The sequence below is a fragment of the Coptis chinensis genome, chromosome 4 (genome assembly GCF_015680905.1).
Source record: "Coptis chinensis isolate HL-2020 chromosome 4, ASM1568090v1, whole genome shotgun sequence".
Taxonomy (NCBI): Eukaryota; Viridiplantae; Streptophyta; class Magnoliopsida; order Ranunculales; family Ranunculaceae; genus Coptis; species Coptis chinensis.
The window spans coordinates 37,535,231-37,550,190 of NC_141459.1; the positions used below are offsets into that span (position 1 = coordinate 37,535,231).

At 38.5% G+C, this 14,960-nt stretch overlaps 1 pseudogene; it reads right to left on the reverse strand.

The window, feature by feature from the left end:
* Positions 1-1,208: 1,208 nt before the first annotated feature.
* Positions 1,209-1,302, reverse strand: LOC147503406 (small nucleolar RNA R71; annotated as a pseudogene).
* Positions 1,303-14,960: the final 13,658 nt, after the last annotated feature.

Sequence of the window (14,960 nt, forward strand, 5' to 3'; positions counted from 1 at the left end):
GACTTATGATTGATTAGTTGACACGAAACCATCGCATGCTAAAGACCTAGGAGTGGAATGAACTTCCTACTCTACTATATCTTAATTTGATTGAGAGTAGAAAACTTTGATAAATTAGATACACGAAAATAGTTCTAGTTTTACTAACGTTTAGAGTTCTCGCGAGCTTTAGTCATTGGTAAAACTACTCTTTTTACATTTATCAAATGGCACCGCTGCCAACTTAGTTCCCTTTAGCTTTGGTTTCATAGTATAATTAGTCATTTTTAAGTCCCATTAAACCCACTCACCCTTGTTTGATTCATACTGTGGTTGTCCGTTTCAGCATTGAAAAGTTCCTCGAAAAATTACACGGGCACTTTCTTCAAACGCGCGATGGAACCCTCGGCGACTGCTACCAAACCGAAAGCCACGACCGTGCTCAAACACTATAACTTGAAGTTACATGGAGCGCACCTGCGCCCTCTGCTGAAATTGCCCGATTTCCTCAGGTTTGTTTCAAACTTTCCATTTCTTCATGTTTTCAGTGTTCTAACTTGTTATACACACTGATCACGCGTAAACAAGACGCTATTCGTAAGCGAAGCAAGGAGGCATTCAAGTACTCTTTTCTTTAACACCTCGCATCTCCAGTTAGAGGTTTATACTAGTATATCAAGATTGTTTGGAGTGTTGTCGTGTTTAGACTTAGACTTGCATGAGATTAAGGTCTGGCCGAAGAAAAACACCGAATGTAATTAACCGTCAACGTCAACAAACACGTCTATCTAGTATACCAATCACTACACCTCTAGCTACTATTCCACACACCACACCTGACATAATGGCTGAAGAAAGAGAGACTCCTCTCTCTGACTTTTACAAAGCCTTGAGCGATAGCCCCAAATCTTGCATCGTTCTAGCAGACCCAGTGGGGGATTTTTGAATCCCCCCAAACATATTTAATTTGTTACCCGTTTTTCATGGTTTAGACCATGAAAAACCTTATCAGCACATGCGTAGGATTGAACAAGTCCTTACAACATTCCACCATCCTACGGTTGGTGCGGAACAAATTAAACTTAGGGTATTTCCCTTCACCTTAGCCGATAAGGCGGCGTCTTGGTTAACTGCCCAAGCGCCTAATTCTGTGGACTCGTGGGCTAAACTTGTTCAGTTGTTTATGGAACATTTTTACCCACCCCTAAAGACGGATGAGATGCTTTCCAAGATTCATTTCTTTCGACAAAATCCTCATGAATCATTTTCAGAGGCTTGGAATCGTTTCAACGATCTCCTTATAGAATGTCCACATCATAACCTAGCGAAAGACACGTTAGTTCGTGCCTTTTTCAAAGGACTTCTACACCACCATAAAGAAGTCCTTGACATAATGAATGGGGGTAGTTTCCTAAGTAAAGGAGCCTCGGAGGCTTACAAATTTTTAGAAGATCAAACTAAGCGCAATAATAATTGGGTGGGGGGGGGGGGGTAGTGAGTAGTGATGATATCCCCCGCTCTGCTAGTTCTTCTTCAACAATTAAGGCCGCCGATATGTTTGAGATGAAACCCAATCCAGAACTTAAAAATTTAATCGAATCTCTAACTAAAAAGGTAGAGGCTATTTCTGTTCAACAAAAGCCTGTCCCCGTCATGAATGTCAACTCCAACCCATGTAATTTCTATTTGAGTCCTGAGCACCCTGACTCCTATTGTCCTCTCGCCTATGAACAACAACAATCAGAGCAAGATAATGTTTGCTCCATTAATAGCTATCCTATTCCTAATGCCCCATGGAGACAAAATCCCAACTTCAACATAAAACAATCAACAAGTTACACCTCCAGGGTTTAATAACCAAAATGTTAGGCAAGCAAACAATTATAACCAAGATCCACCTAGACAAGGACAAGGTCAGGGGAATTATAATAATTATAACAACCAAACGCAACCACGACAAGGTCAAGCACAAGGTCAGGGTAATTATAATAGTTATAATACCAATAGAGGTATCGTTTTGGTTAACAATAATAACTATCACAACCCGCCCATAAATAATCAACGTGAGATAGTTCCAGTCGCCCTGTGACTACTACACAAACACAACCGGATCGTATCGACGCCTTTATACAGGTTACCCAACAACTTTTCCAAACAATGACTCAATCAAACCAATAGATCTTACAATCCATAAATCAGGGCATACAACAGTTAGCCCAAGAGAAATCCCAACCAAAAGGCGTGTTTCCAGGCCAAGCGATACCAAACCCTAAAACATCAAACACAGCCTTTGAGGTAAACGGTTATACTAGTACGGAAACTACAACCGTAGGTGAGCTAAATTCCATCACCACTCTCCGTTCTGGAAGAGTGGTTGATAACAAAGTAACTATGCCTATAGTTACCCCATCAGTACTCCCTACACCGGATATCGAACTAGATACCGAAATAGAAACTGAAGAGCCTACCACTGTAGAGGTACCAGTTAAACCACAACCTAAGAAACAGATACCCAAGGTTAGACATCCAGTTGAGCCATACGCTAAATATAGAGAGAAACCACTGTTTCCCCAGAAATTAGCCATGCTAACCAGGGATACAAACTTTGAGGAGATTAGGAACGTTTTCAAAAATCTAACGATAAACCTTCCTTTTCTCGAAGCTATTAAAAAGCTACCTAACCACGCTAAAGTTTCTTAAAGAGTTGTGCACTACTAGGCGTAAGACCAACATACCTAAAGACGCCTTTCTAACTGAACAGTTCCCAACTTTATCAGAAAATAATGGACTTGTTAAGTACAAGGATCCTGGTCGTCCTAGTGTAAAATGCACCTTAGGAGATTCCAACACAACGACCGCTTTATTAGACCTGGGGACGAGTGTTAACTTACTCCCATTTTATTTGTATAAACAAATAGGTCTACAGGAAATGCAACCTACAACTATGACGTTGCAGTTAGCGGACAGGTCTATAAAGTATCCTAAGGGTGTAGTGGAAAACGTGCTTGTTAAGGTCCAGAATTTCTACTATCCTGCAGATTTTGTTATCTTCGATACAGAAGTCGCTAACGACTCTGTACCGATCATCTTAGGGCGTCCCTTCTTGGCAACTGCCAACGCGCTTATAAATTGCCGCGATGGTAGATGTCCTTATCTTTTGGCCATCTTTCTGTTGAGGTAAACATTTTTAAAATGATGAAACAGTTACCAGAATCGTCTATAGATGAAGAGGTTAGTGATAAAAGTGAAATGAATAGTCTACCTGCGAAATGAACGATGAATTCACTCCGTAAGTAAACTAAAACTGGATTTTTACTAGACTATTATCAAAGCTTCTACTCTCAATGCGAATTGCACTAAGTGGAGTAGGAAGTTCGTTCCACTCCTAGTTCCCTAGCATGGATTGTTTTCTAAGTCTAAGAAATCGTTCTTAAGTCAATGAGAGATTTACTTAATTACTTAACTAGACTACGATGCAACTACCCACCTAAATGCAACTAGTCGATTATCGGACAACTAAGGGAATGCTACGTTGATTCGATGATAAGGAGTTAGAGGGGATTGATTCCACCTTAACTCAACTTAATCCACTAACGACGAAGTCGTCAGAATCCGAATTGAATCGCTACACAGAACAATCGGTTCTTCCTAATCCCTAATTACACATGGCATTTCTACCAATTTATAACTAGCATGTGAACAATTAAACCCATTCTCATGGTGAACTAATTATTTTTGGCGTGGAATAGAAATTACGACAACTCTACGATAAACGGGATCAAGCTTTCATCAAGGCTTCTCAACCCCCTCTAATGGAGTTTAGCCTTGAATCATTCCGCAATCATTCCCATTTAGATTAAAACTAAACATACTATAAAGCATTGAAATTTACTAATTTAAACAATAATGAAATCTAAATTAATGACTAAAATGAAATAAGAACAAGAATTGAAATTAGATCTAGAAATGGAAATGACAAAATCGAAATTGATAAAAAATACTACTTTATTGATCTAATTAAATGAAGAACAAGATTCAAAGGTTTAATCTAATAAAGGATTTGAAACTAATTAAATAAAACAATTAAATCTAGATCTAGAAGCTATTTTAATGGCTACTTTCTATTCTAACCTATCTACCTAACCTAACTGCCCCTGACTTCCATTAACACTGAGTCAAGCTTTTGTTTTTTATACATCCAGATCCAAAAATCGTGCATGGGCTTGGAGCCATGTTTTGGGCCAGAGAATCAGGCCCAAAACCCGATTCTTTCAGTCCAAAAAGGTCTCTTCAGCTGCAGTTGGCTTCCACAGCCTTTTCATCCACTTCTGCTCCTCTGATTGGGTCAAGGCTTGGACCATTGCAAAGCTCTTTCCGAGTCGGTCGTTTTGACATAAGGTAGGCCTCAATCCGAGGTCTGAGTCCAAAGATATGGCATTCGAAAGTTCTGCTAACTTTTGCTCCTTTATCTCGCTAAAGTGGCACATTTCTGCACATAATGGACTTTGAAGCCTGAAATGCATAAAAACACGTAATCAGTATTAACTCTTACTTATTATTCACATAATTGGTCTAACAGTATGATTATTAAGGGGTTAAAACTACAGTTTTGGGCTCTTATCAGTTAGTATGATCGAGAGCTTAGCTCAAGATTATTTTAACAACACGTTTACCGAAAACCATATGTATAAATTCCTTTCTTTTAGAACTTCAGATTTTGTAAATGACTCCTACTTAAAGGAAGTCAACACCATCCTTGAGTCCACACCAATTGTAGACCCTTCGGTTGCTCCATATACTGAGTATGAAGACTTGCTACCTAAGCAAGTACTCATTACGCAAGATGAGGACCCTGATGAAACATCTATTTACATTCCTTCCACCCCAGTGCTTAAACCTCTTTCCCCGGAGTTAAAATATATTCAACTTGATCCGGATGATAGTCATCCGGTAATTATATCTTCTCTGTTATCTAAGGATGAAGAGACACATTTAATCAGGGTGATTACGGAACATCGGTCTGCGATTGGTTGGTCCCTAGCCGACATTAAGGGAATTGACCCTAATGTTTGCACTCAACGTATCCATTTGGAGGATACCGCGAAGACTTCTCTTGAACCTCAGCGTCGCTTGAACCCTGCCATGAAAGAGGTGGTTAGGGAAGAAGTCTTACGATTACTCGATGCGGGTATCATATACCCAATCTCCGATAGCGAATGGGTAAGTCCCATTCATGTAGTTCCTAAGAAATCGGGGGTTACCATGGTCGTAACGCTAAGGGTGACTATGTTTTCACACAAGGTCTTATGAAATGGAGAATCTGTATTGATTACAGACGTTTAAATGCTATGACACGAAAGGATCACTTTCCTTTACCTTTTATAGATCAGATGCTCGAACGTCTAGCTGGTCATCCTTTTTATTGTTTTCTGGATGGCTACTCAAGCTATTTTCAGATTATTATTGATATTGATGACCAAGAAAAGACTACATTCATGTGTCACTTTGGAACGTATGCCTATAAACGAATGCCTTTTGGCCTTTGTAATGCTCCTAGTACCTTCCAGCGGTGTATGCTTCATATATTTAGTGACATGGTAGAGCGCTTTATGGAAGTTTTCATGGATGATTTTTCTATCTATGGAGACTCCTTCACAGATTGCTTGTCTAACTTGTCTAAGGTTTTGACACGGTGTGAAGAAAAGAGCCTGTTTTAAATTGGGAAAAGTGTCATTTCATGGTGAAAAAGGGCATAGTACTAGGTCACATTGTATCTAGTGATGGCATCGAAGTAGATACTGCCAAACTAGATAAGATAGTGACTCTACTTATACCACGGACTGTCCGTGATATTAGAGCATTTCTAGGCCATGCAGGTTTTTATAGGCGCTTTATTAAAGATTTCTCGAAAATAGCAAGGCCTTTAACTAATCTGCTTTTAAAGGATGCCATCTTTGATTTTAATTTTAACTGTAAGCAGGCTTTTGAAACTTTAAAAGCCGCCCTAACCTCTGCACCAATTATACAGCCTCCCGATTGGTCTAAACCTTTCGAACTCATGTGTGATGCTAGTGATTATGCAGTTGGTGCTGTCTTGGGACAGAAACTAGATAATAAGTCCACTGTTATTTATTATGCTAGTAAAACCTTAAACGATGCTCAATGGAATTATACAACTACTGAAAAAGAATTCTTAGTTGTCATTTATGCTTTAAATAAGTTTCGTCCTTATTTGGTTGGTTCTAAAACTTTAGTTTACACGGACCATGTAGCCCTTAGGTACCTTCTTGCAAAGAAGGATGCTAAGTAGAGATTAATCCGATGGATTCTTCTCCTGCAAGAGTTCACATTAGAAATAAAGGACAAAAGAGGGGTCGAAAACGTAGTTGCCGACCACTTATCTAGACTTACAAATGACGATGATAGTGATTCTGAGTCCATACCGGACTCTTTTCCCCGATGAGCATCCAGATATGCTATTTTTCAAAGACCTTGGTATGCCGACATTGTAAATTATTTAGCGGCTGATGTTATTCCTTATAATTGGTCAAGAAATGAACGTAAGAAGTTCTTGGCGAGTTTAAGTTATACTACTTGGGATGAGCCCTACCTTTTTAAGTATTGTGCGGATCGATTATTCGTCGTTGTATTCCCCAAAGGGGAATATAATGAAGTTCTATCGCTCTGCCATAACAAAGAGTGTGGTGACCATTTTAGTGGAATGAAAACAGTCGCTAAAGTTCTTCAATGTGGATTTTATTGGCCTACCCTTTTTAAGGATGCCCAAGTGCATTGCAAGACGGTATTCGCTGCCAACAACTTGGGGCTTAATCACGGCGTAATATGATGCCATTAAACCCAATCTTGATAGTAGAAATTTTTGACGTTTGGGGCATTGATTTCATGGGTCCCTTCCCTGTTTCCCACGGTTTCATTTATATTCTAGTTGTCGTGGACTACGTGTCTAAATGGATAGAGACCATGGCTTGCCATAGCAATGACCATAAGACAGTTGTATTTTTTATTAAGGAGTATATTTTCTGTCGTTTTGGCATTCCTAAAGCCATCATTAGTGATGGTGGAACACATTTTTGCAACAGAGTTGTTGCATCTCTAGTGAAAAAGTATGGAGTTACACACAAGGTAGCAACTCCTTATCATCCACAAACTAGCGGACAAGTAGAAGTTTTTAATAGTGAAGTCAAAAAGATTTTAGAAACAACTGTAAATCCTTATAGGAAAGACTGGTCGAAGTGTCTATCGGATGCCTTATGGGCGTATAGGACGGCTTTCAAAACTCCTATAGGTATGTCTCTCTTTAGACTTGTATTTGGGAAACCTTGTCATTTGCCCGTTGAATTAGAGCATTGTGCTCTGTGGGCTATAAAAATCATTAACTTCAATATTGATGAGGCGGGTGTCAAACGCAAGTTGCAATTGAATGAGCTTGAGGAAATCCGTAGCGATTCTTACGATCTCGTGAAGGATTATAAAGCTAACATGAAACGTGTTCATGAGAAGCAAATCTTGCGCAAAGAGTTTGTGGTCGGTCAAAAGGTCTTGCTTTACAACTCCCCGGCCTACATATTTTCCCGTGGAAACTAAAACCCGTTAGTCCGGTCCTTTTCGTTATCAAGTCACCCCTTACGGGCAATCACCTTGGTAAATCCCAAGGACAACAGTACCTTTCAAGTTAATGGTCAACGGTTAAAACATTTTCACGAACTTCTGTCCCCTGATGTAGAGGAAGTCCTTTTACAGGACCCTGTCTATAAGGAGTGACCTTTGTCATTTGGTACTTTCTTTCACTTCCATATAGTGGTAAGTGCACCATTCAGGTAACCGGGTCCTCCCTATAGAGTGTGTGGCTGTAAGTACCGGATCCTAAGTCCACGTTTCACATAATTCACATTTTCCACTTTTGCATGTTTTCTCGGTTTTTGAGTCATGTTCCTCTATGGGGTGAATTATGTATTTATTGTTTTTCGTTTTTCTTATAATAAACTAATAAAAAAATAAAAATAAAATAAAATTTCTAAAATCATAGAAATAGCAATCCAACAAGTCTTGGGAATCTGACTTTAAACGGCCCACGTTAAAACAAATTTTGTGTTTAAAAATTTGTTTGGGGGTGGGCAGTCGGTCTTTCCATCCAGATTGCTCGAACTTTCCATTTGTGTTGCTTAGGCCCATTAGTCGTAGTTCATTCGGGTTGACGTTATCTATAACTTAGATTTCCTTCGTTCGCATAACTTACGTCACACACGCACTACAAGGCATTTTTCCACCTTCTTATACGTTACACATGGTCGGAATTAAGTGTTTTATGGATCATTGGATTGGAAATTCTCTACTGATCATTTCCATAACTCATTCGCCAAAATCGGACCAGTAACGAAGCCGCAAATTGAATTTGAAATTGCGCGAAATATCGAAAAAGTTCGGAATTCGAATTGGGCTTGGTCCCAAACCGCACGCACGTGCGTGGCACATGCGTCTCCTTCCTTCCCAAAACGCAAACAGTCGTGTTTCCTTTTCCATCCCGCCAATTAACAAACTTTAAAGGAAAACCTAAAAACCAAAAATAAAAATTAAAAATAAAATAAAATAAAATAAAAATAAAATAAAAAAAAAAAACACCTATCTAGACCACGCCCATTGTTAACCACCAGCCCGAGTTCTCTCAAACAAATTTCCCACACCACCGAAAACAACCACCAATTCAAGCTGCCACCGTACCCACCATCGCCACCACCATTATTTTTAGTGTGTTTTTCATCAAACTCGCCTCCTCCACCGTCTACAAAACCATTGTTTGTTTCAAAAACTTCAATGGCGCTACGACGAAGAATTTTGCCGGAACAAGCATTTAGACCCGACCGTTTCGCGCCATTCTACGCGACGGAGATGATTAGGAGGGATTTGAATGGACTGTGGTGCTCGACTGAGGAGTTCTATCACTATGATTTGGTAGAACAGTTTTATAAGAAGCGAGAATTGGAGGGGGATAGGATTTTCATTAAGGTAGTAGGAACGAGGAGGGAAGTAACGAGACAGCGTTGTTGGAAAATTAGGTTAGAAGCTACCGAAGCAACCTAGAAGCCACCATTCAGGAATCGCAGTTTACTGGAGTTCCTGCTTTGATGAAAGATACTGTAGTGGAGGGTGAATACAATACAAGTTCTCATTGCGTCTGCCAGTGAAGTCTGAGAACCAACCAACTGACTGTAGCTCAGTGGATTGGTAGGAACATCCTCGGGAAAGAAAAAGTCAGCGATATCGGTCTGCAATGTCTGCACGTTCTCTGGATTTTGCAAACGAATAAGTATAATTTATGCATCCTCGATTTAATTTTTAATGTGATTAGAGGAGTGGAAAAAATCATTGCGCCTCTTCCCGTATTGATCACTAAGATCATGCTCTCATTTAGAGCTGTCACAAAATCTGCTCCTATTATGATCAAGTTGCATTCAAATGCAACTATTTATACTGAGTGCATCCAAAAGACGTGGCAGTTGTCGGAAGATGATGTGGTTGAGTCGGAGGATGAAAAGGGGGATATGACATGTTTGGATGAAGATGCTCTGGATAGGTGTAGCTCTAATGTAGAACACATGCAAGTGTTGCAAAATAGCTTGCGGTGCGTTTATGCCATTTGTGAAGATATACGAGATAGGCAGATTATAGTTCGAAATAAACAAGCAAACCTTCGCATCGAACTTTGAAATATTCGAAACGCGTCGAAAGATATCTGGTATAATACGGAGACAATGCACCAGTGCCAAGAGGACCACTATATAGTACTAAAGGCTGAGATGGAAGCACAGCGCTTGTTCCAAGTAGAGATGCTACGACACATGCCACCCTTGGAGGATTCTGCTTCAGACGAGTCTGAGAGGCATGAGCGTCGTCGCCGAAGGACAGATGGCTCAAGCCATTCTTCATCCCAGGACCAATCTCCATCTCAGGGTCCATCTTCATCACATGGCTAGGTGATCACCATCAGTTTGTGTTCGCTGTTATTTCATTGTTTTTATTGTTTTATTAGTTGGATTTTAATTCAGTAGTTAAATTTAAATATTAATCTGTTTGTTTTATGTTGTTTGGATTTAAATTTTTTTAATATAATTGGTTATTTTCGAATTGTATGCGTGTTTTATCATTAATCTCACCTTCCTGAATTGTTTGGGGGGTAATATTTATACCGAGCATAATTCGTTATATGATCATCTTCTGTAAAGTTGTCTTGGAGTAAAGGTTGAGAATTTGGCCGATATCGGCATATCTATGATTATGTGTGGTGGTAGCATGAAATCTAGGAGAGTTTAGAAGTTACTATTCTAAATCCAGTATAAAAGATACCAGGGTTGTTATAAAATCAAGAATATGGTTTGTTTCCGTTTTCGGGTATGGAAATTTTCTATTTTCGGAAATTGCCTTAAACAATTTGGCAACTTGCCGATTCGTTTTGGAAGCTCAGAACCTATTTAAACTTCCTTCATTCTACACTCACAACCCACACTACACCCCACCATCATCTCTCACCTTTCACTCCAAGCTTTTCCTTCTTTTTCCTTGTAAACTTCTGCTTCAGCACTTACGAGCGCACCTGAGCCCTAGACACTGATAGAAATTTTACTCAGAGCGCACCTGCTCCCAAGTTGAGCGCGACTTCGCTTCAAAAACACTTGTAACTCCAAAACACCCGAAGCGCACTCTCGCTACGACCTCAAATGTAAACCACGAAAATTTCCAATTTTTTTAGGGTTGTTCCAGGATTTTTGGAGCTGTTCCAAAGAGTAGTTGAGATGACATCTCCTATAGTTATACCTGAACAGTCTTTCAAAGACGTGTTGGGAACCGAGACCAATGGACATTGGTTTCAAACAGGATCCTACAGTTAGGATGGCCATCTACTGGTAAGTGATGACGATTCATATTCAGCACAACTTACTGCTTATTTCTACGACCACGTTAGTTTCTATTGTAATCAGGATGGAGAACAAGAATTCTCCGTCGTAGTCGATGACACGACACTAGAATTCAATAAATATGTGGTAGCTTTAGTTTCGGGATTACCAATACCTGATCCTGTTCACACATGGGGATATATGACCAATAATGCATACATTTATGATTATACATATTTCTATGAGTATTATGGGGGAGGGGTATTTCGAGTAATGGACCAGGGGAGATATAACATTGCCCTTGGTAGCCTGTCCCTAAACGTAGGCACCACCATGTTATTCATCCTATTGAATATTTTGGGGGAATAGCAGTTCACGTCTGCAAACAGTACTGCTGGTGACATTTTGCTCGCTTTAGCTAAGGGACGTCGCCAATATGACATTCCCCGCGTTTTAGTCGCTAGTCTTAAGAGAGCCCAAAGCATGAGGCGTAAGTATCTTCTTATGCCTATTTTGGTAAGCCGCATCATGCGTAGTTGTTTACCTATATTCTGTGCATAATTCACAGATTGGAAAAGGGTTGAAGTCATGAGACCCACCAATTGGGTGGTTCGCTCATTGCAAATTATGACTTGGCCGGGATGGCAGGTGCATCCTCATTTGGTCGCCCTATACATCCCATCAGACATAATAACACTTGACAGGTTAGCATTAGTAGATGATAAATGGCGGCAAGCTTGGCAAGTTATAATGGCCTGGCAGGATGTGAAGGAACCTCATCTCTTTGATGAGGAGGAGGATGCTTAAGCGGGAGATAAGGTAAGTTTTTAGTTTTGTTATTGTCTGTTTATTTCCCAAGCAATTTAATTCTGTTAACCCCATAACGGGTGGAACTCTTATAGAGTTGCGTCGGTTTTCCTTCCTATATTAGTATGTTCTACCCTTGTTTTGCAGATGTTCCAGAATTTCACGCGTTTCCATGGTATTTTCCTACCCTCATTATTTAAAATACTTTGAGGACAAAGCATGCATTTTTGTTTAGGGGGCATAGAAACACGTGTAATTAAGGCATCTGTTAGGATATAGATATGTATAATATGCAATTGTTTTCTAGTTAAATTTTTTTAAATTTAAAAATATAAATAAATAAGTTTATGTTATACACTTAAGAATATTGGTATTGTTTTCTTTCTCTATGCTCTTAATAATCTAGAAGTCTCACGTAGCTTTTGCATTAGAATAATTTTTAGAAACTTAGGTTAATATGTATATAATAATCTTTGCATCTATCTATAAATATATTACATGAGTATCTATGATTGTTAGCAGTAAGTTTCTGAAATCTAGGCTAGAGTACTTATTCTACAAATCCTATGAGAATATAACCTAAAGCCTTATATGAGTGAAACATTTGAGAAATGACACAAGGGAGAAGTAAAATCCGGATACAGAAATCACACGTCCACTTGCTTGATCACTATACCATATCCTAAGCGAGAATTTAGGCCCTCTTTGGATCGATATAGCCAGAAATTCAACCCTTATGAAATTATTTTCCGCTAGTCGCCCCTCTGAGCCTTTCCTTAACCTTCCATAAACAGCAAATCCTTTACCTTGTTACAAAAACAAAACAAAATAAAAAAAATTCAACTTACCCAATCTAGAATAAGTTTGAGAATAGAATGAGTGAAGAAAGAAGAAGAGAAAAACCTGTGTAACCAAAAATTAGTTAGTTGCTTCATGAAAAGAAAAGAAGTTTCCATCCAAGGAAAAGAAAAAGAAAAATAGAAATAAATAAAAACTCCAAAAATAGAATAAAAGGGAGTCAAAAGCCAAAGAAAAGAAAAAGAAAAATATGGCTAAGGATGGAAACAAAGTGTAGAAGCAAAAGTAAATAACAAGGTTTTCTCTAGTTACATAATATGAAGACTCTATTATCTCAGACTTGTCCTTTTTGAATATCCATTTCCTTCCTTCTTAAACCATCTCCTAATCCCCGCAACACCTAATAAAGACCTCTAGCTCAATTGGGAATAGGTTAGTGTGATAGTAAGTGGCAGATGTGTTTGATCGACTCCGGCTTCCTTGTTTGTCATTAAGATTGTAAGGTAAAGTGTGCCCACTGCACACTGGAGTAGCGAAACTTGAGCGGGAAAATCAGAGTGTTTGTATCTTGACTTATATGTGAGAACCTACTTAAGGTCGCTATTCCGAGTTTTCAGAAACGGACCTGCTATTGCATTTCATAGTATTACTCATTGTATATATGTTTATTGTAGATGATTGATTATTATGCATATATTAGCTTAGGTTTCGACTTGATTATTCTATATTCATTGCTAGTGAAATGTATAGTTAATGTAGAGCATGAATAAGGAAACAATAGTTTTATTTCTTAGTCGTTGTAGTATAGATGAAGTTTGTGAGTACCTTCACTGGAAAACTCTCACGAGGCTATAACTCGTCCACTAGGGAATTCCTAGTGGTTTAAGGCCTTGTTGCATATGGTCAATGCAATCGCACTCAGCAAAACGAGATTAGTTAGAACTCCATTTTTGGTCACTTATTCTAATTTCTCATATTTGCTTGAGGACAAGCAAAATGCTGTTTGGGGGTGGTTTGATAAGAACCCAAAATTGTAGTTTTAACCCCTTAATAATCATAATTTTAGACCAATTATGTGAGTAATAAATAAGAGTTAACACTGATTACGTGTTTTTGATGTATTTCAGGCAGTAAAGTCAATTATATGCAGAAATGTGCTACTTTGACGAGATAAAGGAGCAAGGATTGGTTGCTAAGAAGTTCCGTGATAAAAACCAAGATTCAAGGAGACAAAGCCTTTCTAAAGCCCGGTAAAAGCTAAGAATCAAAGTCAACGCGGGCAGAAACAGCACACAAAGTCAGCAGAACTTCCGAAGGCCGTATCTTTGGACTCAGATCTCAGAATTGGATCTACCTTATGTCAAAACGACCGACTCAGGGAGAGCTTTCTAATGGTCTAAGTCTTGACCCAATCAGAGGAGCAGAAGTGGACAAAAAGTCTGTTGAAGCCAAATCCAGCTGAATAGCCCTTTTCGGACTAAAAGAATTGGGTTTTGGGCCCGATTTTCCGGCCTAAAACATGGCTCCAAGCCCATGCACGATTTTTGGATCTGAAGCATATAAAAACAAAAGCTTAGCTCTTTGTTAATGGTAGCTAATTAGACCTAAACTATAGATAATTCTAGATCTAGTTTTAATTGTTTTTAATTAAGTTTAGTTTCAATTCAATTCTTGTTTTAGATTAAACTCTTAAATCATTGTTCTTCATCGATTAGATAAATAAAATAGTAGATTCTTGTTCATTTCGATTTTGTCATTTACAATTGTTTAGATCTAAATTCCTTTATTACTTGTTATTCATTTCCCAGTTATTTCCTAAGATTTCAATTATTGTTTAGACAAATTGCATAAAGATAGAATTTTTATATGATGTCTAGTTTTAATTCAATGGGAAATGATAGTTGTATGAATCAAGGCTAAACCTCCATTAGAGGGGTTGAAGAAGCCTTGATGAAGCTTGATCTTTGTTAAACTTAGAAATCGTCGTGATAGTTATTCCACTCTAGAAACGATTAATTCACCATGAGAATGGGTTTAATCGCTCACATGCTAGTTATGAATTGGTAGAAATGTCATGTATAATTAGGGATTAGAATTACTATTTTGATATGCAAAGCATTCAATTTGGATCACGACGAGTCTTTGTTAGTAGGATTAAGTCGAGTTAAGGTGGATTCAATTCCCTTTAATTCTTTATCTAGATTCAAACCCTTAGCATTCTATCATTTCGTTATTCGTAACTTGTTAATTGAATTCACCTCGTAGTATAGAATTCCCTCGTAAATCTCTCACTAGACTTATGATTGATTAGTTGACACGAAACCATCGCATGCTAAAGAACTAGGAGTGGAACGAACTTCCTACTCCACTATATCTTAATTTGATTGAGAGTAGAAAACTTTGATAAATTAGATACACGAAAATAGTTCTAGTTTTACTAGCGTTTAGAGTTCTCGCGAGCTTTAG